Below are 23962 nucleotides of genomic sequence, written 5' to 3'. Positions count from 1 at the left end.
GGATCACACTAGCCAGACTTAAGACTATAGATGGGACCCCAAAGCCACCTTCTCCAATAAGGCCACACCTCCTAATAGTGCCACTTCCCTTTGGGCCAAGCGTATTCAAACTGCTACAGGTGTATAAGCAGATTTGTGCTGTTCAGGTGGTATTGGGTAATTACACGTTTTGCCAATAAAATAAGACTTCAGTAGATAAAGCACCGGAGCGGAGCAACTATTTTGGTCTGGCAGCTGCTATTGTATCACCATCTCAAACTCCCACTGTTTTGCAAACAATGGTACTAGTCAAGCATAGGATTTAACTAGGTTACGACCCTCAAACGCTTCTGTACGGCGTGGCTTATCCGCAGAGACACACAGGTCTTTCCTTTCAGACCCCGGTTGCTGAGAAAGTTACACAAATTGGGAGGGAAAGTTCTCGTGGTAAATATGGACAACACAGATGGTCTGATTACGACAATGGGGCTAATTCCTATAGCATTTTCAGGTCTTGGAAAAGTCCCTCATGCTCTAGTGATGGGCATGTGCGACGCGTGGTTGACACTCAGATGTCCCTGGACTGCCTCCGGTGTTTTCACAGAATCTGTACTGGAAACTTTCTCATGGATCTTTTCCTGTGAGAAACTGCGCCCGTAAGAGGGGGTGAAATGACAGGTTTAAAGCATCTCGGGGGGAAGTGGGTTTTCTTCATTATGTCTTTCCTGATGTAATTACATATTGGTACTGGTGGCAAAGAGTTTGAGCATTGCAGTCAGACCCCTTTATTCAGAACAAAAGTGCAAATGCAGACCCTATCTGCACAGCTATGGATTCCCAGCTGATCCCCAGAGAACAGTTTCAACCGCGGGTTCAAACTCAGTTCCTTCTACTCTGATGCTGAGAAAAATCCAAACAAAACAGACTAAAGGAGCTGGGATAACCCATCTGTAATCCTAGTATTAGAAAGTTGAGACAGGAGGATTATATGCTGGGACTAACCTGGGGTATGTAACTTTTCCTGGGGAGAAATGAAGAAATATCTACTCTCCCTAAACAGGACTCTAACAGAGTAAAGAAATTATTCTACCTAAGTCTTTCTTGGTGACCCCGTGAGTTTATTGGGTATCTTAATTAGGGTTTTACTGCTGTGAACAGACATTATGACCAAGGCAACTCTTATAAGGACATTTCATCAGGGCTGACTTACAGGTTCAGAGGTTCAGTCCATTATCATCAAGGCGGGAGCATGGCAGCATCCAGGCAGGCATGGTGCAGGAGGAGCTGAGAGTTCTACATCTTCATCTGAGGGCTGCTAGCAGAGTACTGGCTTCCAGGCAGCTAGGGTGAGGGTCTTAAAGCCCACACCCGCAGTGACACACCTACTCCAACAAGGCCACACCTCCTAATAGTGCCACTCCCTGGGCCAAGCATATACAAATCATAACATTGGGGTTCTACAGATGCAGAGGTGAGGGGTGACCCACAGGAGCATGGGTGACTCAAAAGCAGCTGTGCTACGGAACATTCCAGCGTGGGTGAGGATGCACACAAGTTACATGACTGTACGCCCACCCTCCGAAGCTTTCTACTTCCCAAATTCTAGACCCCCAAGAACACCTGTAGCTGAGGGGTAGGCGGCAGTAATGGCCAGAATTTCAGATAAGAGCCCTGTGATCGTCACCACTCCTGCTGGAGAATATTAATGCCTTGAGCTCCGTCGGCCTGGCTATTGCTGGAGCCTTTGACTTATTTCATTTCCGTGCCTGTGGATCGGTCACCAAGGCAACCTCTGCTGCCTGACTGCGTCAGCCACGTGACCGCCACACCACCCTGGGAAGACTTTGTCTCAGACAACAAACCCTGACCCCAAACTCTACAGCAACACCTTCACCAGAAAAAAGACAAAGTGAGAAATTCAACACAGCAGTTATACATCATAAATTAAACGGCAGGTCTTGCCTCTGCTCGTGGAAGCCAGCAGAGGGCGTGCGGAGACCATTCGATTCGTGTCTGGTTCCTCGTCCCGCAAATAGATTCCTTTCTGTCTCCACTGCCCTGTTGTACGCGGAACAGGGTCCTTCAACTTGAGCTTGAATGGAAACCCCAGCCAAAGACCTCAAGCTCAGGGTTGCTGTGGTTGTCAAGAATATGCGGGGCTCCAGGGAGCACCCTTTGTGAACCACTGCCACGGAAGTGAAGTCCGCCACATTGCGAGGTAGAAAGCTGGTGTACAGAGATAGCCTAGGGATTGTAAGGGCTGGGTTTCCATTTCCTGTTCTTTGAAAGTGCCTGAGGGCGGGGGGCTCCACAGGTAAAATGACTCAAACCTGAAGCCCTGCGTTCCATCCCGGAACCCGTGCAAAGGTGGAAGGAAAGAACCAACACCACAAAGTTGTCTTCTGGTCTCTGCCATACCCCATACACACAACACGCACACACCCAATTAAAAAAAAAATTTTTTTTTAAATTCAAAAGTGCATCAGGGCCCGGAGATGAAAGGACAAAGAGAAATTAACCAAAAACATTTAACTACAGGGGTTCTGTAAAATCCTCGAAAAAAAGTCAGATAGTCATAAAATAAACCTGTAAAGTCTCTTTAATATTAAATGACTGAAAAATTACAGGACAAAAAAAAATAAAAACAGGAAAAAAAAGGTGCTACCTGCCAAGTTAGCAATTCTTCCTAAAATAATACAAATTAAACAGCTTCATAAAATAAAAATATATAGAAGAATGGGTTTGTTATTTTATTAGTGTTTCCCATTACTTTGTACTTTGCATAGTCTTTATACCTTTGAGAGGAAAACAAATTAAGAGTGCTCTAACACTTTCATATCTGTCCATGAACATTAAGTATTCAATGTGAGAAATGCCTTGTAATCTTTATTCTGCATCGCTGTGGCAAGCAGACCTCCCACTAGGTGGCTTAGTAGGAGTAATTATTAGAGATGGGGGGGGGGGTGCGGGGCGCTTGAATGAGTCACTCGGGAACACACAGAAGGCCATGCTGGGCTGTGATGTGTGTTACCCTAAGCAGAAGGCTTGCCAGGGATGTCTCAGCCAAGCAGAAGGGGTCCAGACATCGCATCCTGCTTCTATTACATTACTGCGTGTTGGCTGTCCCCCAAGAGAACCAGTCCTGAGAGATAGTTAGCTCCATTCAGCCAGAGCGAATTCTGAGGAGGCCTGTCTCAGTCCGGGAAAGGGGCTAGCAGGGATTCTATTTAGACCGCCCACTCACCCTAGTTGCCTTATGCAAATGCATCAGCACAAGTACCAAGGGCTCTCCTAGCCTCTGCTTTCTCTCCTCACGAGGAAAGGCTAAGAGTCTGTGACTGGAGCGCTCAGCTCAGCGGTGGGAAGAGAGCACTCAGGTGCCTGTCTGCTGGCCCCATGTGGTCTGTAGTTGTTTCAAGAGCGCTGCTTTCTCGGTAGACATCAAACAGAAACCCTACCATAGACATAGTGGTTTGTAATAAGTAGTGGCCAAGACAGCAACACTTGTCAAGTTTAACTCTTACTACCAAGAAGTGGCAAATGTCTTTAAAACAACAATAATAATAATTCAATCCCAAGCTGGCCAGAAACCTGCTGCGTAACTTACACTGGTTTTGAACTCTCAGGGATCCCCCTGCTTCAGTCTCTAAGTGCAGGAATTCGAGATGTAAGCCACCATGCCTGGCGTCAAGTGCTTTATCTAAGTGGATCATTTTCACAGTGCTTTTCTCTGCTACTTATCCCTATGAAAGTTGTTTGTTTTGGTTATGTTACTGTTGAAAAATAACGTTGACAGAGATTGGACTGAAGTACCCATTTCGAAAGCATTTGTATAGCTAGATGCTCAAGTGATAATTATCAAAAATGATATTAAATTATGCCCATGTGTCAGGATAGACAGTTAAGGCATTGCGATAAATACAAGGTGTCTATCTTATGTAGGAATATAATTTTCATTTCCAATTTATGCCTAAGCGTTTTTAACTGAGTAAATCCTTTCAGAGTTTACATAATTTTCTGATTCCAGCGTCTCATGGCTCCGAGTTATTTCCTCCATAAGCCTAAAGGAACGAGTTCTTCTGTTGCTGTGCTTAAATGAAGTGCATTGACATTCTACCTGCAGGATTTCGCACCTTGATCTCTACAGGCCTGGTTCTAGTGGTGATTTTTATGCTCCACCCCCTTATCAGTAGCTTGGTTTGGTTTGGTTTGGTTTGATGGTTTCAGTGTGTAAGCCTGGAACTTAGTCTGTAGACCAGGCTGGCTTCAGATACAGAGATCCTCCGGCCTCTGCTTCCTGGGTGTTGGGATTAAAGGAAGGCATCTGATGCCAGCAGCTTTAAAAACTTAAAAATAATTATCATAGGGGCGTACATGTTTGCCTGCGTGAATTTACTTACAGCACATGCATGCAGGAGCCTGTGAAAGAGACAAGAGGATGCTGGGTAATACAGACTGTGTACAGGTCAGTTCACTGTGATGCCACAGTGATGTTACAGTGATGTCATAGTGATTCCACAATGATGTCATAGTGATTCAACAATGATGTCAGTGATTCCACAGTGATGTCATGGTGATGTCACAATGTTGTCACAGTGATGTCACAGCAATGTCACAGTGATGCCACAGTTCTGTCACAGCGCTGTATAGATCCATATATATATACATATATGACCTATTGGAGTGACACAGGTTCTGCTCCAGCTAGTCTAACAATGGTTGTCTAAGGAAAGAAAGTTCAGGCATCCGGTAGTTGCTCAGTCCACAAGGTTAGATGTCTCAGCTGGCCTTCAGTAGCCATTGAATCCTGAAGGAGTAGGCTTCAATGCCAGTGAGGGAATGGACTTGCCAGGGACAGCAAGAGCAAGTGCGAAGAGAAAAAGCTTCCTCCTTTCCATGTCCTTGCAAGGTGTCTTAGTTACTGCAGACGCATCAGCAGTGGATGGTTCCCCAGGTGCTACCATAACCGCCATCTACGGTAATTCCACACGGCTCTACAAAGGAAACGAGCAGATATAATGGGACTCAAACCTGTTGTGTTTACCAGCTGGATTGATTTTAAGTGATTCTCTTGGGGATAAACCAAAGAGAGCCAGAGACTGTTAATCAAAGTGATTTCTGTAAACATAAAACCTTATATAGGGGGGTTGGGGATTTAGCTCAGTGGTAGAGCGCTTGCCTAGCAAGCGCAAGGCCCTGGGTTCGGTCCCCAGCTCCGAAAAAAAGAAAAAAGAAAAAAACAAAAACAAAAAAAACCTTATATAGGTAGGGGTGGCCAAAGCTAGGAGTCACAGGTAAGTATCCACAAGGTCTGATTCAAGCACACCTAATTTACATATGTTGCTCAGTCCCATTGTGTAATGTGCGACATTCCTTTATCCTTGTTCATCTGTGAAAGGAGAAAAAAAATCCATCTCTATATTCATTCCCAGAGTTACTCTTAACTATTTGGATAGCAAAATAGTGGTGTGGGGGTTGGGGGGGGGAGACAGAGAGAGAGAGAGAAAGAGATTGCTAGTTCAAGACCTGCTTGGGATAGATAAGGAGTCATTCTTAGAAAAACAAAAGAAAAAGGGAAGAAAGAAAACAGATAAATATCAAATGTACAAAACGTTTTGAGCTGAATTCATGAGGCTCACGAAGGAGCCTCACTATCTGAAGGTTCGAATCTCGTGTGTAACTGTCAGTGTGAAAGCAAGTCACCTGTGAACCAGGATAGATTCAGATCATAAACACATTCTGCATACATGGATTGCTTTATATTTTTGTTTTCTTGAGTAATCGTTTACAAAGCATTTGAGTCTTTAAAAACAAACTTTAAAAAAAATGTAAAAAGGAGATTTTTGACCTGTAACATTCAACTCCCGGGAAAATACACTGTATGTACATCTAGGTAGTTTTTGTGTTCCTCTTAGTGCAGAATATCAGTCTATGAATACCGATAGATAACAGGGACTGTTTAACGAGGTGAAGGCCACACACTTCACATGTACAGCTGTCACCAGGAAGACCAGGGACTGGGCAAGACCGAGCCCAGCACAAGATTCAGAGCCAGGGGCTTTAGGGTGATTAAAACCTCAGTCAGGGCTGGAGAACTTGAGCTTCCCAGGGGACCAGTGACTAAGAACGGGAGGCACCTTGAGAGATCTGTCTCAGTGTGGCCCCCCTGGTCATCATCTGTGACTCCCACAGCTATGTCTGGACCCTCCTCCTAATATGCCCACACGCACATCGAGTAGCCTGTACAACTCAACTACGTTGCGCGGATGGATGGGAGTGGCCCCTGAAACCTTCCCTGGCGTCCTGAAACATGGCAGTCAAGCCTTTCCACACTGGGTACTTTCTGTTATTGTGTGCATGCAGATCCACTGGGGGAAAACAGGACCCTGTGTTTCCAGCATCCTATGGGGCACACCCTTGGTGGTAATGACTGTACTCTCCTAGGGGTTGTCAGCGGTGGTGGTGGTGTGGTTTCACTGGCAGCCCTCAGGGGCAGTGAGGACTGTAGGTTAGTGGGGAAGGGGTCCATTCCAGAGTCCCAGTAGGATGTGGAGACCACAGAAGCAACTGAATCACCCTGGGGAGAACAGGACTTGCTACTTCCATTTTCCCTCCTGCTTGCTTCCACTGACCAGACAACCCATGGCTTCTGGGATATGCATAATCCTCTATGTAGGGTAATTCCAGTTACACACACACACACACACACACACACACACACACACACACACACTCACACCTTGAAAAATAGTAGGTTTCCCTATGGCCTTTTCAAATATTCTTGGTGTTAGTCCCTGTCTCCCAACCCCATCCTCTATCTTGCGTCCTATCCCTCTCTCCTCGAAGCCTTCCGCTTTCATGCCTCCCGTGTTTTATGAATCCACTGTCTTAAGATCTTTATTCCCCCTTCTAGTTTCCTGGATTCTGTAGGTATCCCGAATTCAACACTCAAATCTAAAGACATGATTTTAAGATTTACATATAAATGAGAACATAAAACATTTGCCTTTCTGGTTTGTAGGGATAATCTCTTGTGCACTGGGTAAGAGCATCATCTGTCAATAAAGAGCTGAGCAGCCTATAGTAAGGCAGGAGAGAATAGGAGGTGGGACTTCCGGAAAGAGAGGAATTCTGGGAAGGAGTCGGGCCAGGTAATTCACCACTCAGACGCCGAGGAAATCTGACGTATGAAACTGAGGAAACTAGCCAGATGGCAGACATAGAATAGAATAAACGGGTTAATATAAGTTAAGAGCTAGTTGGGGAAAAAGTCTATCCAAAGGGCAAAAGCATTATGAATAAATATGAGCCTCCATTTCACTATTCCGGGAACTGGGATGGGCATAGAAAAGCTCGAAGCATTACACTGGTTCTGGGTTATCTTGGTATGTTTTTCCAGTTCTATCCATTTACCTGCAAACTCCATTTTTGTTTACAGCTGCATAATATTCCATTGTGTATATGTAGCACACTTTTCACTCTGGATGCTTTAGTAGATGTGTCTGTGGGCTCTTTACTCATCCTAGCTATTGGGAATAGCTTAGCTATGCACACAGATAGCAGATGAGACCGTTAGGTGTATGTCTAGGAAAGGTAAAGCTAGGTCATATGATAGTCGTGTTTCTAGTGGCCACTCCACTTGGCATTCCCACTAACAGTGCACGCTGATCCCTCATTGTCCACACCCCTGCTAACAGAATTGGAAAGTAGCTTCAATTTGCACCTCCCTGATGGCTAAAGACAGTGAACGCCGCAAAACGTAATTCTTCGCTACTCGAATTTCCTCTTCTGAGAGTCTCTACTCAGTTGCACGGCCCACTTTCAATTGAGTTGCTGCTTCCCTTGGTGTTTAGTTTTTGAGTTCCTTGGACATCATAAGTAGTCCTGTCACAGGTGAACCTGCAAAGATTTTTCTCGAATTCTGTAGGTGATTTCTTCAATTAATTGACGGTTTCCTTTTCGTACAGAAGCCTTTTAATATTATGAAGTCCTGCTTGTTCACTGAAAGTTTTATTTCCTGGATGAGAAGAGTGTGGTTCAGAAAGTCCTTACCTGAGCCTGGATCCTGGAGAGCGCTCCCACCCTCTCTTCCAGAAGTTTCAGTTCTGACATTGAGATCTGGGATCTCTGAAGTAAGCGTTTTTGTAGAGGGCCGCAATAACATTCGCCACCACTAGATGGCGCTGGCTTCCACTGCGCCCCACGTGGAAGGCCGAGCTAGACAAGATGGCGCTGGCCTCCGCCGCGCCAGCCGACTTCCTTTCAGGAAGTTAACTGTGTGCGCATGTGCAAGAGTGCCTTCGTGCCAGGTCTTTGCCCACTCCAGGGCATGCCTAATGAGATCATGGGTAAGCAACCAATCAGGTGTGGATGCGCTGCGCTAGGGTGTTTATAAGCCGCGCTATGCGGGCGCGCGGGGCCTCTCCTTAAGATTGAATAAAAGTTTTGCTATAGCAAGGACTCTTATGTCCCCGCGTGTTTTCTTGCCAGCGAGAGGTCGTGCGGGGATATTTGGTGCCGAAACTGGAGAAAAAAGCCACACCATCGCCGGAGCCAAGGGGGGCCTCCGTTCACGGAAAGGGTCCAGAAGCTATAGGAATTGAGGTAAGCTCCGAGAGACATGATGATTTCTGAATTGTTTGGTCTTGACCTATCGTATCTTTCTCCTTCTGCTGAGAGTGCTGTTGAGGCCTCTATTACATGATAGTCTGAGGCCGGGAACGTTAGGAATTTGGCAGATGGTTAAGGATTGATTAGGTAAAGACATTTTTCGTCCTATAATAGCGGCAGGCCAAGAGGCCCTGGACGAAATTCAGGAAAGCATGTCAGAAACAGAGCATAGTGAAAGGTTGCAACGAAAAAATGATACTGATCGATCTCAAGCACCAGGCCCCTCTTACCACCGTCAGAGGTGATAGAGCGGGGAAAGGACGTCCCGGGGACAGTGGCCACCTCAGCTACTGAGGGAGGGACCCTGCAAAAACGGGGGCCCCGAATAAAAAGGGTACCCTGAATAAAAAAGGGGGCCTCCCTGCTAAGATTAAATTAAATAAACAGGGAAAGGAGGAGAAAACCCCGAAAAAAAGCCTTTATCCAGTAAAGGAGTTAGAGGCTTTGGGGCTTGATAGTTCAGAAACAGACGAGCTTGGCTCCTCTGAGGAAGAGGATTTAGAAGATGAGGCAGCTCGCTATGAAGAAGAAAGATATGGGCCTAGGTGGAGAGCCACTGTGAAGAAACCAAAAGTTATGGATCCTTTGTGGGCAAGGCTGGTAATTTTGTTTATTTTTTTCTTTGTGTGGGAAGCCGTTACAGCCGTTAGGACAGGTCAGAGGGTCCTTACAGAACAACAAGAAAGTATGTCGGAGGGAGAAAAGGTCTCTAAAGAAAAAACGAAAAGAAAAGGAGATAAAAGGAACACAGTATTTTGGGAGAAAAATTTTGTCTTTGTGCTGGTAAAAGGTGTGATCAGGCTCTATAAGCTTTGCAGAGTCATACTGATTAGGCTTGATAGAGGCAGACCACCTGAAAATTTATTCAGGAGAATCAAACAAAAGGACATCTTAATGCCCATGCACAGCTTGATGGAGTTAATGTAATTGGGTTGTGAGTGGAAATACTCAGGACTGTGTTTCACTTCCATACCATTTGTGAATGTCAGTTGTGCTGCTCAGATATCCCGTAATACATCTCAGTATCTTACAGGAATTTGGTTTCAACACGTTGATGGACTAGTCCAGGAATTGAGACAATCCATCGTCCATATCGACTCCACTCAAGTGGATAGTCACCGTGAACACCATCTGGTTTTTTCCCTCTTTGTCTATTGTCTGTCCTTGGTGCACCAGGATGTCCCCATGTCTGTCAGTTTATGTCTGTGGTTCTTGCTTCTCGTTGTTTAAATGTTTTATGTTTCATGTTCAAAAGAAAAAATGGTAAAAACTTTATCTGCTGGTCGTTCACACCCTGACTTGGTTTTAACTCGCTTCAAAAAAGGAACAAATGAATAAAAAACAGTTTCAATCAGGCCTTTAGAGCCCTGCACCTGTAGCTAGGAACATAGGTCAGCTGGAGAAGCTGCCCAGGGGTGAGCATCTGCATGAGCTGATTATTAGACTCAACAGGTGACAAGGTGCTTCTCTTAAAATCATAGCTAAAAAGGTAAAAATGGTGTTTGGTCTAAATATTAAAGATATGTGTAGCCACTTCAATTTTGTTTCTCATTGGTTTTTAATGTGTAAATATTCTCTACATGCCTTGGTCATGGATTGTTGGCTTTTTAGTTATTGGAAATGGTTAAAAAGGTATAATATTGGTAACAGAAAGTTGACATAAAACTGATAATTTGGATAAAGTCATTCTAGACAACATGTGGCATGAGCCAACCTAGGGAAACAGGTCTAAACTGAGATAATATTTTTATGGAATTCTTATCCTAGAAACCAGGCTTCTAAAAGAATTTAGGACAATGTCTCTTTGTTGAGGTATTGGAGACTACACCATCGTGCGTTCATATGTAGGAATTGACAGTCAAACTTTGTCCTAGATTGTTGGAGGTCGAGTTCTGCTTTCCAAAGTTGTGGTTTGCCCTGAAGCTATCTGTATTTTGATGCTAATTCCACTGCCCCAAGAACAGCTGCCTAGTCAGTGCTCAGAACTCAGGTGACTTCCCAAAGTTGTGGTTGTGCTCTGGTGTTACAAGGAGAATTTAAGGATTGTGATTAAGGATTGCCAATGTTACATTGACTAACTCAAACTTATTTTTAATTAAGAAAAAATCAAACAGGTAGAGATTGTTACAAGATTTATGAAAGATTGATGAGGTTTTGGAACTTGTGAGAACATTACAGCCAGTTTGCTTACTCCAAGTGCCATTTCAAGATAGATTTAGAGGATTGATTTTGAGTTTTCATTTTGTGAGCTTGCTTATAATTTTAGAGAGCCCATAAAGTGATATCATTAAGAATGGCTAACAGCCTTATATTATGTAATTTTGTTGCTTCTTCAATGTAAGAAGTTAGAACCTTGAATCTTTCAGTGTATATGGAAAATTTTACTACAAACCTTTGCGCTCAAAATGAGCTTTAATATTTGGGGAGTAGCTGTTACACTACTCCAGAAAAGAATATTTGAAACTAATTTTAAGCTTCTAAGGATATGTTAATTGCCAAAATACCTCACCTTACCAGAGGACTTAAGCCTTTGTTATCCTCATTGGAGATAAAGCTTTTGTCGTATTAGTACAAAATTGTAGGCTAGAGTCATGGAAGTATTTTAAAAAGAAACCTGGTAAAACATACCTTATTCCAAACAACAGTTAATTGGTTATTACAAAATACTGATATTTGGCCTATTACATATACAAATTTTTCAGGCAAAATTGATAATTTTACTCTTTACATGCCTTTGTACTTCCTGTATATTTGTGCATACAACCCATAGGAAATGCGCTTAGTGTATTTATAGGTGGTTCATCTAATGAAAAGGCTACATGTATGATTGGATCACTTGTTTATTCTCTTGAGTTTCTATTGCTTCAACACAGATTATTAAATTACATGCTATACCACTGTTTTTAAAATGTTAAAAAATCAAGCTTTCAATTCACATACTGATAGCCAATGTGTGGCTTGTGGTTTACAATTGATTTCAATTACTTAATGCTTTATTAGAGACAGGTTTTCTACTTAAAATCATTGAGTGATTTCAGAGTGAATGTCTGACAACTCACTCTCCTTTCAGTGCTCTGGCTCAGACAACTAAATTAAACCTTAGGCTCATACCTAACTTTGAAAATGGTAACAGAGTTGATATGAAAAGAAAAAGACTCCGTTTGCTTACTTTAAATTCTCAGCCTCGCCCTGCCAGCTCAGGGATTTCTAGTACAACTGAAACTAGACAATATTTACAGGATTTGACATTTCTAATTAATGCTTATGTTTAGGTAAATAAAGTTTGTGAGGTGCTAGAGAAATGGCTTAGTGGTTAGAGAGCACTAAGTACTGTTCCTTAATAGGCCATTTAAGAACTCAAACTGGATTGCCTGGGCTCCTTAACAAGGGAGGACAATGATACCAGACAGATTGTAGGCCTTACATAGGAACAATTAGTCAAAAAATCTCATTCTTTATATATCCAAAACAATAATGCTGGAGACAATAATTTGGTATACAAGTCAATTTATAAATAGAAGTGCTCAGTGTCCTCAATTTAATCCTCGAGGACTTACCTTAATAAATAATATCTTCACTATATCTTAATAAATAAAAAGGGGGAGTTATCCCTGTATGCTAAATAATGCTCCTTTTATTTCAATTTTAAAATTTGGATGCCAAAGTTTATGGCATCCTACAACTAGGCATACTTCTGCCTAGGTGAAATAGAAAGATCCACATATTGACATGATCCTGTCCAGATATTTTATATGGGGAAGAGGGAATGTTTGTGTTTTTTCTACGGGATGCTACAAGAGTGTGCCAGCTGCCTGAGTGGTTGCTGAGACTTGCTGATCCTGGTTGCATAAAGATTCAGCTCTCGTGGTTCGGGTGCCTGGAGTCATTCCTCTGCCCTGAGAGGAGGATGGAAGATTCCCCCTCACCTTTTGTCATCACAGAGATTTTGGCGTTGCTGCAGTCAGTGTTACCGCTGCATGTGTCCCGTCCCACTGTGGCCTGCTCTCTGACCCTCTGTGCACTGCTGCTTTCTGGAGAAGACTGGACTCCAGACATTGCTGCCCCCCTCATTCCCCTGGTGACTCTTGCTGCCTTAACTGGTGTTGTCATCTTGCAGTCTATAGCTTCACAGGAATGCCACCTACATAAAGCTGCTGTGGACTGGGGAACTCTGTCCTGGTTATGCAGATCTCAGACATGGTTCCATTGCCTGCTGGTTGTTCCAGAAAAGAATGGCTGATCCTGAACTGTCCTGGGAAAGATCTTGTTACTTTCGCTGCTATTGTAGCAGCCATTACTGCTGCAGACATTGTGTCTGCAGTGTCTGGAGTTATCCTCCCCCAATCTATTGTTAGACAAGCACAGTTGGTGAACTTTCTGGAGTAGTTGCTAACAATTGGGAACTCTAAATGTTATTATAGGAGCGGCTTGACTACGGCCCTTGGTGGTAACAGCTGAGGAGGACCAAATGAGGTGCCCACTACTTATCGGGAGTGGCTCTGTTTGGTGCAGCCCTATGCTGTGGATTAGTGTTCATGCTATGGTTGGTTTGCAAACTCAGATCTCAACAGAAACGTGACAAGGCCGTTATCACTCAAGCACTTGTGGCCATTGTACAAGGGGCCTCCCCTGGAATTTGGTTATCTATCTTCAAAAATTAGTCGGTATCGGAGTTCTCTGCTCTTGCACCCCATGGATCTGTGGATCCATTGCACTGGGATGAGAGAGACTCAATGTTCCTTTGATCAGCCCTTCCACATCGCTGAGGTTTCCTCATTGCACGCGATAGGGTGATCATGACTGTTATAAAATAATATAAATTATAAGGGGGAGATGTAGAGGACCGCAATAACATTCGCCACCACTAGATGGCGCTGGCTTCCACTGCGCCCCACGAGGAAGGCCGAGCTAGACAAGATGGCGCTGGCCTCCGCTGCACCAGCCGACTTCCTTTCAGGAAGTTAACTGTGTGTGCATGTGCAAGAGTGCCTTCGTGCCAGGTCTTTGCCCACTCCAGGGCGTGCCTAATGAGATCATGGGTAAGCGACCAATCAGGTGTGGATGCGCTGCGCTAGGGTGTTTATAACCCGCGCTATGCGGGTGCGCGGGGCTTCTCCTTAAGATTGAATAAAAATTTTGGCTGCAGCAAGGATTCGTATGTCCCTGTGTGTTTTCTTGCTGGCGAGGTCGCGCATGGGACATCCCAGCATCCCCAGCATCCCCTGCGTCCAGGCATCCCCAGCATCCCAGCACCCCAGCACCCCTGTATCCCCAGCATCCCCAGAATCCCCTGCAACCCCAGCATCCCCAGCATCTTGGGCCTTTCACTAGTGTTGGTTTTGCTCTGGTCTTGACAGTTTTCTTTCCCTAATCTGTTCATGATTTACTTCTGAGCAAGCTCCTTGACCACAGCATCTTTGTCACCATTTAGCTTTTTCCAAACATCTAAAAGGTCTCCCTGCAAAGCTGGCTTAGGAGGACACTGCTCCAGCTCCCTAGAGACACAGTAGCACCCCTCCAGCTAAGATCATGTTCCCAGGCAGTCTTACCATGAAGAAAAGGCTACAGTGCTCTTACAACCAAGGTTAAAAAAAAACATTGAGGGCTGGCTCAGCAGTTAAGAACACTTGTCGTTCTTGCAAAGGACCTGGGTTCAATTCCTTGCACCCACAGAGCAGCTCACAAACAGCTGTGACTCCAGTTCCAGGGCATCCAGCTCCCTGTCTCCTAGGATGTTAGGTTGATAGCTAATGACAATGGTGACACCTCGTGATATCACAACATGCTGAGTGACACTGGCTAACTCTCTGTCTCTACCTCCTTACCTAGTAACAGCGGGGCTGTTGTGAACATTTGTCAAACAGAGAATACGGTGCACACCAAACATTCAGTCAGCACCAACCTTCATTATAAATATGCCCGAAGCATATGGCACACACCGGGCGGACACTGACTTTTATTACTTCTAGTATATATATTTTTTTAATTATTGAACAGTCTGGGTGTGGTGAACACACCTGTTATCTAGCAATTGGAGGCTGGTGTGAGAAGACTTCGAGTTCCAGTCATGTTGGACTACAAAGCAAGACCCCGTTTAAAAAAAAAAAGATAAACCATGAAATACTTTAAATGTCGAACTTGATGAAAATTCTAAAGTAGTTCAACTTATATTCAAACAAATCGCTTTTTCTTTCTGAAGTATAAAATGAAGGCCCTGAATTCTTTGGGTTTTTAAAATTCACGAACAATGATGTGCCCGAAAAGGTTATGTAATTAAAGATGTGAATACATGTGTATGCATGCATCTGTGTGTGTGTGTGTGTGTGAGTGTGTTTGTGGTGTATGTCTGTGAGTGTGTGTGAGTGTGAGTGTGTGTGTGAATGTGTATGAGTGTGTGAGTGTGTGTGTGTATGAGTGTATGTGTGTGTGAGAGTGTGTGTGTGTGTGTATAACTTCTTCATCAAAGGAGTTCTTAATAACAATCTGAAAGGAATCAAAATGGGAGACAAGGAGGAGAAGGCAGATGGGAATGGAGCAAGGCGTGGTCCCCAGCCACCATGGGGCAGAATGGATGGCTTTGTGCACCTCACTGTGTCTCTGCTGTCTTACATCTGGGTCAGAGAGTGTCAGCAGCTCCCCAGTACAGGAACACAAGTGTGACTTTGTGTGTTACTGTCCATCTACTAGGGATTCCAAGCCTGGGACCTGGGGTTCATACTCCAGATCTGAATTATACTAAGATTGTTGGGAAGGCTGATTGCAGGTGGGTGTTCATGCAGAGTTTGCTCCTAAAAATCCCATTAGTTTCTTCTTAGGACCATAAACCAGGAAATAAAAATGTGTCCCACACGCGACCTCTTGCCGGCAAGAAAACACACGGGGACATAAGAGTCCTTGCTATAGCAAAACTTTTATTTTAATCTTAAGGAGAGGCCCCTTGCGCCTGCATGGCGCGGCTTATAAACACCCTAGCGCGGCGCATCCACACCTGATTGGTTGCTTACCCATGATCTCATTAGGCACGCCCTGGAGTGGGCAAAGACCTGGCACGAAGGCACTCTTGCACATGCACACACAGTTAACTTCCTGAAAGGAAGTCGGCTGGCGCAGCGGAGGCCAGCGCCATCTTGTCTAGCTCGGCCTTCCACGTGGGGTGCAGTGGAAGCCAGCGCCATCTAGTGGTGGCGAATGTTATTGCGGCCCTCTACATCTCCCCCTTATAATTTATATTATTTTATAACAGTCATGATCACCCTATCGCGTGCAATGAGGAAACCTCAGCGATGTGGAAGGGCTGATCAAAGGATCATTGAGTCTCTCTCATCCCAGTGCAATGGATCCACAGATCCATGGGGTGCAAGAGCAGAGAACTCAGATACCGAGAGAGAGTCTCTCTCATCCCAGTGCAATGGATCCACAGATCCATGGGGTGCAAGAGCAGAGAACTCCGATACCGACTAATTTTTGAAGATAGATAACCAAATTCCAGGGGAGCCCCTTGTACAATGGCCACAAGTGCTTGAGTGATAACGGCCTTGTCACGTTTCTGTTGAGATCTGAGTTTGCAAACCAACCATAGCATGAACACTAATCCACAGCATAGGGCTGCACCAAACAGAGCCACTCCCGATAAGTAGTGGGCACCTCATTTGGTCCTCCTCAGCTGTTACCACCAAGGGCCGTAGTCAAGCCGCTCCTATAATAACATTTAGAGTTCCCAATTGTTAGCAACTACTCCAGAAAGTTCACCAACTGTGCTTGTCTAACAATAGATTGGGGGAGGATAACTCCAGACACTGCAGACACAATGTCTGCAGCAGTAATGGCTGCTACAATAGCAGCGAAAGTAACAAGGTCTTTTCCAGGACAGTTCAGGATCAGTCATTTTTCTCTGGAACAACCAGCAGACAATGGAACCATGTCTGAGATCTGCACAACCAGGGCAGAGTTCCCCAGTCCACAGCAGCTTTGCGCAGGTGGCATTAATGAGGGGGGCAGGGGTAACAGCTGGAGTCCAGTCTTCTCCATCAAGCAGCAGTGCACAGAGGGTCTGAGCGTAGGCCACAGTGGGACGGGAACACGCAGCGGTAACACTGACTGCAGAAACGCCAAAATCTCTGTGATGACAAAAGATGAGGGGGAATCTTCCATCTTCCTCTCAGGGCAGGAATGACTCTAGGGACCCGAACCAGGAGAGCTGAATCTTCATGTAACCAGGATCAGCAAGTCTCACCAACCACCTCTGGCAGCTGGCATATTCTTGTAGCATCCTGTAGAAAAAACACAAACATTCCCTCTTCCCCATATAAAATATCTGGACAGGATCATGTCAATATGTGGATCTTTCTATTTCACCTAGGCAGAAGTATGCCTAGTTGTAGGGTGCCATAAACTTTGGCATCCAAATTTTAAAATTGGAAATAAAAGGAGTATTATTAAATAATTGTATAGCATACATAGCATACAGGGATATAACTCCCCCTTTTTATTTATTAAGATATAAACTGTCTAGTATCATTGTCCTCCCTCATTAAGGGGTCCAGGCAATCTAGTTTGAGTTCCCAAATGGCCTACAAAGGAACAGTGCTTAGTGCTCTTAACCACTAAGCCATCTCTCCAGCACCTCACAAGTTTTAAGCATTAATTAGAAATGCCGAATCCTATAAACAAGGTCCAGATTTAGCCTTATTTAGAAATCCCTGAGTTGGCAGGTTCAGTCTGGGCGTTGAAAGTAAGCAAATGGAGTCTTCCTCTTTTGGTGAGGGTGTGTTATCAACTCCATTACCATTTTCAAACAGCTGGGTCTATGGTTTTGTTTAGTTGTCTGAGCCAGAGCACTGAAAGGACAGTGAGTTGTCAGACATTCACACTGAAATCATCACTCACTGATTTCATGTAGAAAACTTGTCTCCAATAAGGCATTAACTAATTGTAAAATTTAAGGGTTAGTAGTATCTAAAAAAAAAGAGGAAAACTTTTAATCAATTGTGAAACCACAAGCCACACACTGGCTATCAGTATATGAATTGAAAGCTTGATTTTTTAACATTTTAAAAACAGTGGCTACAGCACGTAATTTAATAATCTGTGTTGAAGCAGGGGAAGCTCAAGAGAATAAACAAGTGATCCAATCATACATGTAGCCTTTTCACTAGATGAACCACCTATAGATACAGTAAGTGCATTTCCTATGGGTTGCATGCACAAATATACAGGAAGTACAAAAGCATGCAAAGAGTAAAATTATCAATTTTGCTTGAAAAATTTGTATATGTAATAGGCCAAATATCAGTATTTTGTAATAACCAATTTGATTGCTGTTTGGAATAAGGTTATGTTTCACCAGGTTTCTTTTTAAAATACTTCCATGACTCTAGCCTACAATTCTGTATTAACACAACCGAAGCTTTATCTCCAATGAGGATAACAAAGGCTTAAGTCCTCTGGTAAGGTGAGGTATTTTGGCAATTAACATATCCTTAGAAGCTTAAAATTAGTTTCAAATATTCTTTTCTGGAGTAGTGTAACAGCTACTCCCCAAATATTAAAGCTCATTTTGAGAGCAAAGATTTGTAGTAAAAATTTGCATATACACTGAAAGATTCAAAGTTCTAACTTCTTACATTGAAGAAGAAACAAAATTACATAATATAAGGCTATTAGCCATTCTTTTGTAAAATTTTTAATGATATCACTTCATGGGCACTCTAAAATTATAAGCAAGCTCATGAAAACTCACAATTGCTATGACATAAACAAATTGCATAAAATCAATCCTCTAAATTTGTCTTGAAATGGCAGTTGGAGTAAGGAAACTGGCTGTAATGCTCTCACAAGTTCTAAAACCTCATCAATCCTTTGTAAATCCTATAACAATCTCTACCTGTTTGATTTTTCCTCACTTATAAATAAGTTTGAGTTAGTCAATGTAACACTGGCAATCCTTAATCAAATTCTTAAGTTCTCCTTGTAACACCAGAGCACAACCACAAGGTCACCTGAGTTCTGAGTACTGACTAGGCGGCTGTCCTTGGGGCAGTGGAATTAGCATTAAAATACAGATAACTTCAGGGCAAACCACAACTTTGGAAAGCAAAACTCAATCTCCAACAAACAATCTAGTCTCCAAAATCTAGTCTCCAAGACACCAAGTCTATCCTTCATGTTACAAAGTTTGACTGCCAATTCCTACATATCAACGCATGATGGTGCGGTCTCCAGTACCTCAACAAGGAGACATTGTCCTAAATTCTTTTAGAAGCCTGGTTTCTAGGATAAGAGTTCCATAAAAATATTATCTCAATTTAGACCTCTTTCCCTAGGTTGGCTCATGTCACATGTTGTCTAGAATGACTTTATCCAAATTATCAGCTTTATGTCAACTTTCTGTTACCAATATTATACCTTTTTAACGATATCCAATAACTTAAAAGCCAATAGTCCATAACCAAGGCATGTAGAGCATATTTATACATTTAAAACCAATCAGAAACGAAATTGAAGTGGCCACACATATTTTTAATATCTAGACCAAACACCATTTTTACCGTTTTAGCTATGATTTTAAGAGAAGCACCTTGTCACCTGTTGAGTCTAATAATAAGTCAGGGATTTCTCTAAGAGAAACAGCTATCAGCTCTTGTACCAGAGAAGCTGAGAAGCTGCTGGTGCCTTTAAGATCAGCTCGTGCAGACGCTTAGCCTCTGGGCAGCTTCTCCAGCTAACCTAGACTCCTGGCTGCAGGTGCAGGGCTCTAAAGGCCTGATTGAAACTGTTTTTTATTCATTTGTTCCTTTTTTGAAGCGAGTTAAAACCAAGTCAGGGTGTGAACGACCAGCAGATAAAGTTTTTACCATTTTTTCTTTTGAACATGAAACATAAAACATTTAAACAACGAGAAGCAAGAACCACAGACATAAACTGACAGACATGGGGACATCCTGGTGCACCAAGGACAGACAATAGACAAAGAGGGAAAAAACCAGATGGTGTTCACGGTGACTATCCACTCGAGTGGAGTCGATATGGACGATGGATTGTCTCAATTCCTGGACTAGTCCATCAACGTGTTGAAACCAAATTCCTGTAAGATACTGAGATGTATTACGGGATATCTGAGCAGCACAACTGACATTCACAAATGGTATGGAAGTGAAACACAGTCCTGAGTATTTCCACTCACAACCCAATTACATTAACTCCATCAAGCTGTGCATGGGCATTGAGATGTCCTTTTGTTTGATTCTCCTGAATAAATTTTCAGGCGGTCTGCCTCTATCAAGTCTAATCAGTATGACTCTGCAAAGCTTCCAGAGCCTAATCACACCTTTTACAAGCACAAAGACAAAGTTTTTCTCCCAAAATACTGTGTTCCTTTTATCTCCTCCCTTTTTCTCTCCCGGGGTGTTTTTTTCCCCAATCTTTTGCCTCCACATTGGAGGGGACTGTCTTCTTGTTATTTTTCCTTGAGCTCTTTAATTTTTTTATCCAACTCTGTTTCTGACATGCCGCCTTGCCCTTCCCCCAACGCTCTCCGCTTTGCTGTTACAACTGTGCGGCTCCCATGCGACCTCTGACGCCATCTGGTGGTAGCTAGAAACTCAAAGGCCAATAGAAAAAACCTGAGGGCTCCCAAATCCGCCGCATCTAGCAAAAGAGTGAGGTGGAACAGATCAAGGCTAAACATTGTCTCTCAGTCTCACCCGTGTCTCGCAGCTTTTGGACCCTTTCCGTGAACGGAGGCTCCCCTTGGCGCCGGCGATGATGAGGTGTTTGTCCCGGGTACTCGGCACCAAATGTCCCACGCTCGACCTCGCCAGCAAGAAAACACGCGGGGACATACGAATCCTTGCTGCAGCCAAAACTTTTATTCAGTCTTAAGGAGAAGCCCCACACGCCCGCATGGCGCGGCTTATATACACCCTAGCGCGGCACATCCACACCTTTGTCGCTTACCCATGATCTCATTAGGCACGCCCCGGAGTGGGCAAAGACCTGGCATGAAGGCACTCTTGCACATGCGCACACAGTTAACTTCCTGAAAGGAAGTCGGCTGGCGCGGCGGAGGCCAGCGCCATCTTCTAATGGCGGAAGCTATCCTGGCCTTCCACGTGGGGCGCAGTGGAAGCCAGCGCCATCTTGTGGTGGCAAATGTTATAGCGGCCCTCTACACTGGGATGCTGGGGATGCCAGGATACAGGGAATGCTGGGATGCTAGGGATGCTTGGAATGCTGGGATGCTGGGATCCTGGGGATGCTGGGATCCTGGGGATGCTGGGATCCTGGGGATGCTGGGATGCAGGGGATGCTGGGATGCTGGGATGCTGGGATCCTGGGGATGCTGGGGATGATCTCTGAGAGAATGAGAGATGCGAGAGTGAATCTGATCTGAATTGTATGAACCGAACTCTTCCTTGGATTTGAACTCTTCTTAATCATTCCACTTGGCTGTCTATCTTCTTCTCTTCAGCACCTTCAAACTCAATTCCATATTTTTAAAGAGTTAGAGAAAGAACTACCTGAGCCTGAGCCTGAGCCCAGTGAGGAGGGGCCTCAGAAAGCTGGCTTCTACTCAGGACAACTTCATACACAAAAGAAATCCCATATGTCATAAGGACACAGGACAGACCCTAACACCCAGTAAGCAGCCTGAGATTCCTGCAGTGGTCACTGTCGTGTTCAGAAAGGAGACAAAAATGCCACAGCGGTGCTCAGGGTCTGGGTGTCAAAGGGGATTGGCTTTGTTGGGGAATTTGAAGAACACCGTGTCATTGATGCTGTGGAAAACTTGGAAAGCTGAATATTGAACCTGGAGCTCTGTCTGTGGAGAATCTTTCACTTTGTTCTGATTTCTGAATTCTTCTATTGTAGAAATAAGTTTAGGGCACTTACTGCTAAGCACTATGATGGGATTTGTGTCCCCAGGACTCACACAATGAAAAAGGAGACACTGTACCTTCTTAGCATACCAAAGACGACCATGAGAAATTGAAGAGCCCTAGGACTGGGAGGACCAGGAGGACCAGCAGCCCCATGAACGACCCTAAGAAACACGACTTGCTCAGTAGAGCCCATGTGAAGCAGTAGCTGGTGTGGCAGCTGGCTGCGACACCTTCTCTTAAGCCTCAACCATCTGAGGTGGACTTGGAGCTTGTCTAGTAGAAGTCGTGACGCTCTTCTCAGAAAGCACAATGCACGTTCTCTGTGACTCTCACCTTGGCCCTCTATGGTAACAAGGATAGACTGAGAAAGAGCATCAGACAATATCCCTGCCTTTCATCAGCATGGGGCTTCTTTTTTTTTTTGTTTTTTTGTTTTTTAAGATTTGTTTATTTATTTATTATATATGAGTACACTGTAGCTGTCTTCAGACACACCAGAAGAGAGCATCAGATCTCATTACAGATGGTTGTGAGCCACCATGTGGTTGCTGGGATTTGAACTCAGGACCTCCGGAAGAGCAGTCAGTGCTCTTAACCACTGAGCCATCTCTCCAGCCCAGCATGGGGCTTCTTAATGTAATTAAAGCACATTATTTTCCCCCATAAAACTATAGATATTTTAATTTTAGAAGCTTGCCCTGGTATTAGTAATGATGCTCTGCTGTGCTTGCAGACAGGAGCCAGCATAACTGTCTCTCCCGAGAGGCCTCCTCCAGCAGCCGATGGAAACAGACGCAGAGACCCACAGCCAGACATCAGGCAGAGCTCAGGCATCAGAATGCCAGGCAGAAGTGAGCAAGCCAAAGGGGTCAAGGACACCACAGGACGACCTATGGAGTCAATTAACTTAGGTCTGCCAGGGTGTACAGAAACCAAAACGCCAATCAAAGGGGCTGGACCTAGGCTCCCTCCACACTTGTAGCATAGATGCAGCTTGATCTTCGTGTGGGTCCCCTAACAGCTGGAGCAGGAGCTGTCCCTGATTCTGGTGCCTGCCATTGGCTCCCTTTCCCCTGGCTGAACTGCCTGGTCAGACCTCAGTGGGAGAGGATGAGTTGAGGCCTCCTGCAACTGGATGTCCCAGGTGGGGTGGTACCCAAGTGAGTTTCCCCTTCTCTGAGGAGAAGGGGAGAGCGTAAGAGGGGAGAAGGGATTTGTGAGGGTGAGACTGGGAGGAGAGGAGGGCGGGGCTATGATCAGGATGTAAAGTGAATAAATTAATTAATGGGAACAAAATAGATTGTCCTGAGTGACCACGGCATTGCTGCTCCCAAGTTAAACACTGCAGTGAGTGTGACCTCCCATGGGCACCAGGATCAAATTCTCCCAAAACCACTCCCATGGTTTTCCTACCCTCGAAGCTGGGAGCAGATGCAACACTTTCCCTGTATCTGCCCCTCATTAGCTGAAGTTGGAGCCCTCATCCTTCCTCGCTTCTTTTCCCTCTCTCTTGTCCTACGGCATCCTAATGTTAGACTCACTTCTCTTATGAGATCCCTTCCCCCAGGAAATTGCAAGGCCCAGTCTTCTGGGGGTGAGCAACTTGTCTGGGTGTTGGAAGCTTAGGGTTGGGGTTTTGTGAGATCTGTCGGGGAGCTGTGCATGGGGGTGGAGACTCCAGTCTGATGCACCATCTCAGATCATCTCTACCACGGTGCCAACCTAGAAACCATGAACACTGGCAGCCCAGAGCTTCCAGGCTATGCCCCTGTGCACGATGCCTGCCTTACCAGTCGGTTGACATCCTCATTCTCGGGAATGTGTTTCCTGCAGAGGCTCTCAGTTTTCAGGTGGAAAGAGGACAAGCCATTTGTGTGTTTTCTTCCCAGGTCCGGAATGACGTGTATTTCCTTTTTCACCCAAATCTGTCTGCCACATTGCTGGGAGGAAAGCTGGTTGCTGCTTCTTCTTCTTCTTTTTTTTTTTTTAACATAAAGTGTGAGGCATTTATAGACAGTTGAGAGAAAAGGAATTTTGCCCTCGTTTTGCTGGTAAAGAAATGTCCAAACCACAGTGACAGTTTCTATGGTGGCAGGGGTTTCCTTGGCGGGATCTGTTTTCACATCCCCGTGGCTTTGATCTTCATTATTTAGTGTCTTCCAGTGGGGATGGTCCAGCCCAGCACAGGAAGCTAAAAGGGAAAGGACAGATGCTGGCCCTTACAAACACAGCACTTTCTAGTCGTTCTCAAACAGAAGAGATAGAGGACCAGAAAGATAAGAACAGTGCCCATTTCGTGGGGACGGAACGCATTAGGAGAACCTAACCACAGTTAAGTCTCTCTGCCTAAGAGGGCCCTGCGTGAGGACCGCCATTACACCAGGAGGTGGAGGGGCGGCAAAGACACACATCTGGATCTCCCAGCACAGATG

The 23962-nt window shown here is 44.6% G+C and overlaps 1 long non-coding RNA gene and 1 pseudogene across 1 annotated transcript; one reads left to right on the top strand and one right to left on the bottom strand.

Moving 5' to 3' along the window:
* Window positions 1-2555: 2555 nt before the first annotated feature.
* Window positions 2556-20628, bottom strand: LOC147999987 (uncharacterized). Its single transcript, XR_015641081.1, has 2 exons — window positions 20352-20628; window positions 2556-4973 (listed from the first exon to the last, which is right to left on the bottom strand). It is a non-coding gene; the product is annotated as an uncharacterized LOC147999987 (long non-coding RNA).
* LOC147999988 (uncharacterized) lies at window positions 8718-13273 on the top strand (annotated as a pseudogene).
* Window positions 20629-23962: the final 3334 nt, after the last annotated feature.

The sequence above is a fragment of the Rattus norvegicus genome, chromosome 17 (assembly GCF_021556685.1).
Source record: "Rattus norvegicus strain SHRSP/BbbUtx chromosome 17, alternate assembly SHRSP_T2T, whole genome shotgun sequence".
In the NCBI taxonomy this organism is placed as follows: Eukaryota; Metazoa; Chordata; class Mammalia; order Rodentia; family Muridae; genus Rattus; species Rattus norvegicus.
This window is presented reverse-complemented; position numbering and strand designations above follow the sequence as displayed.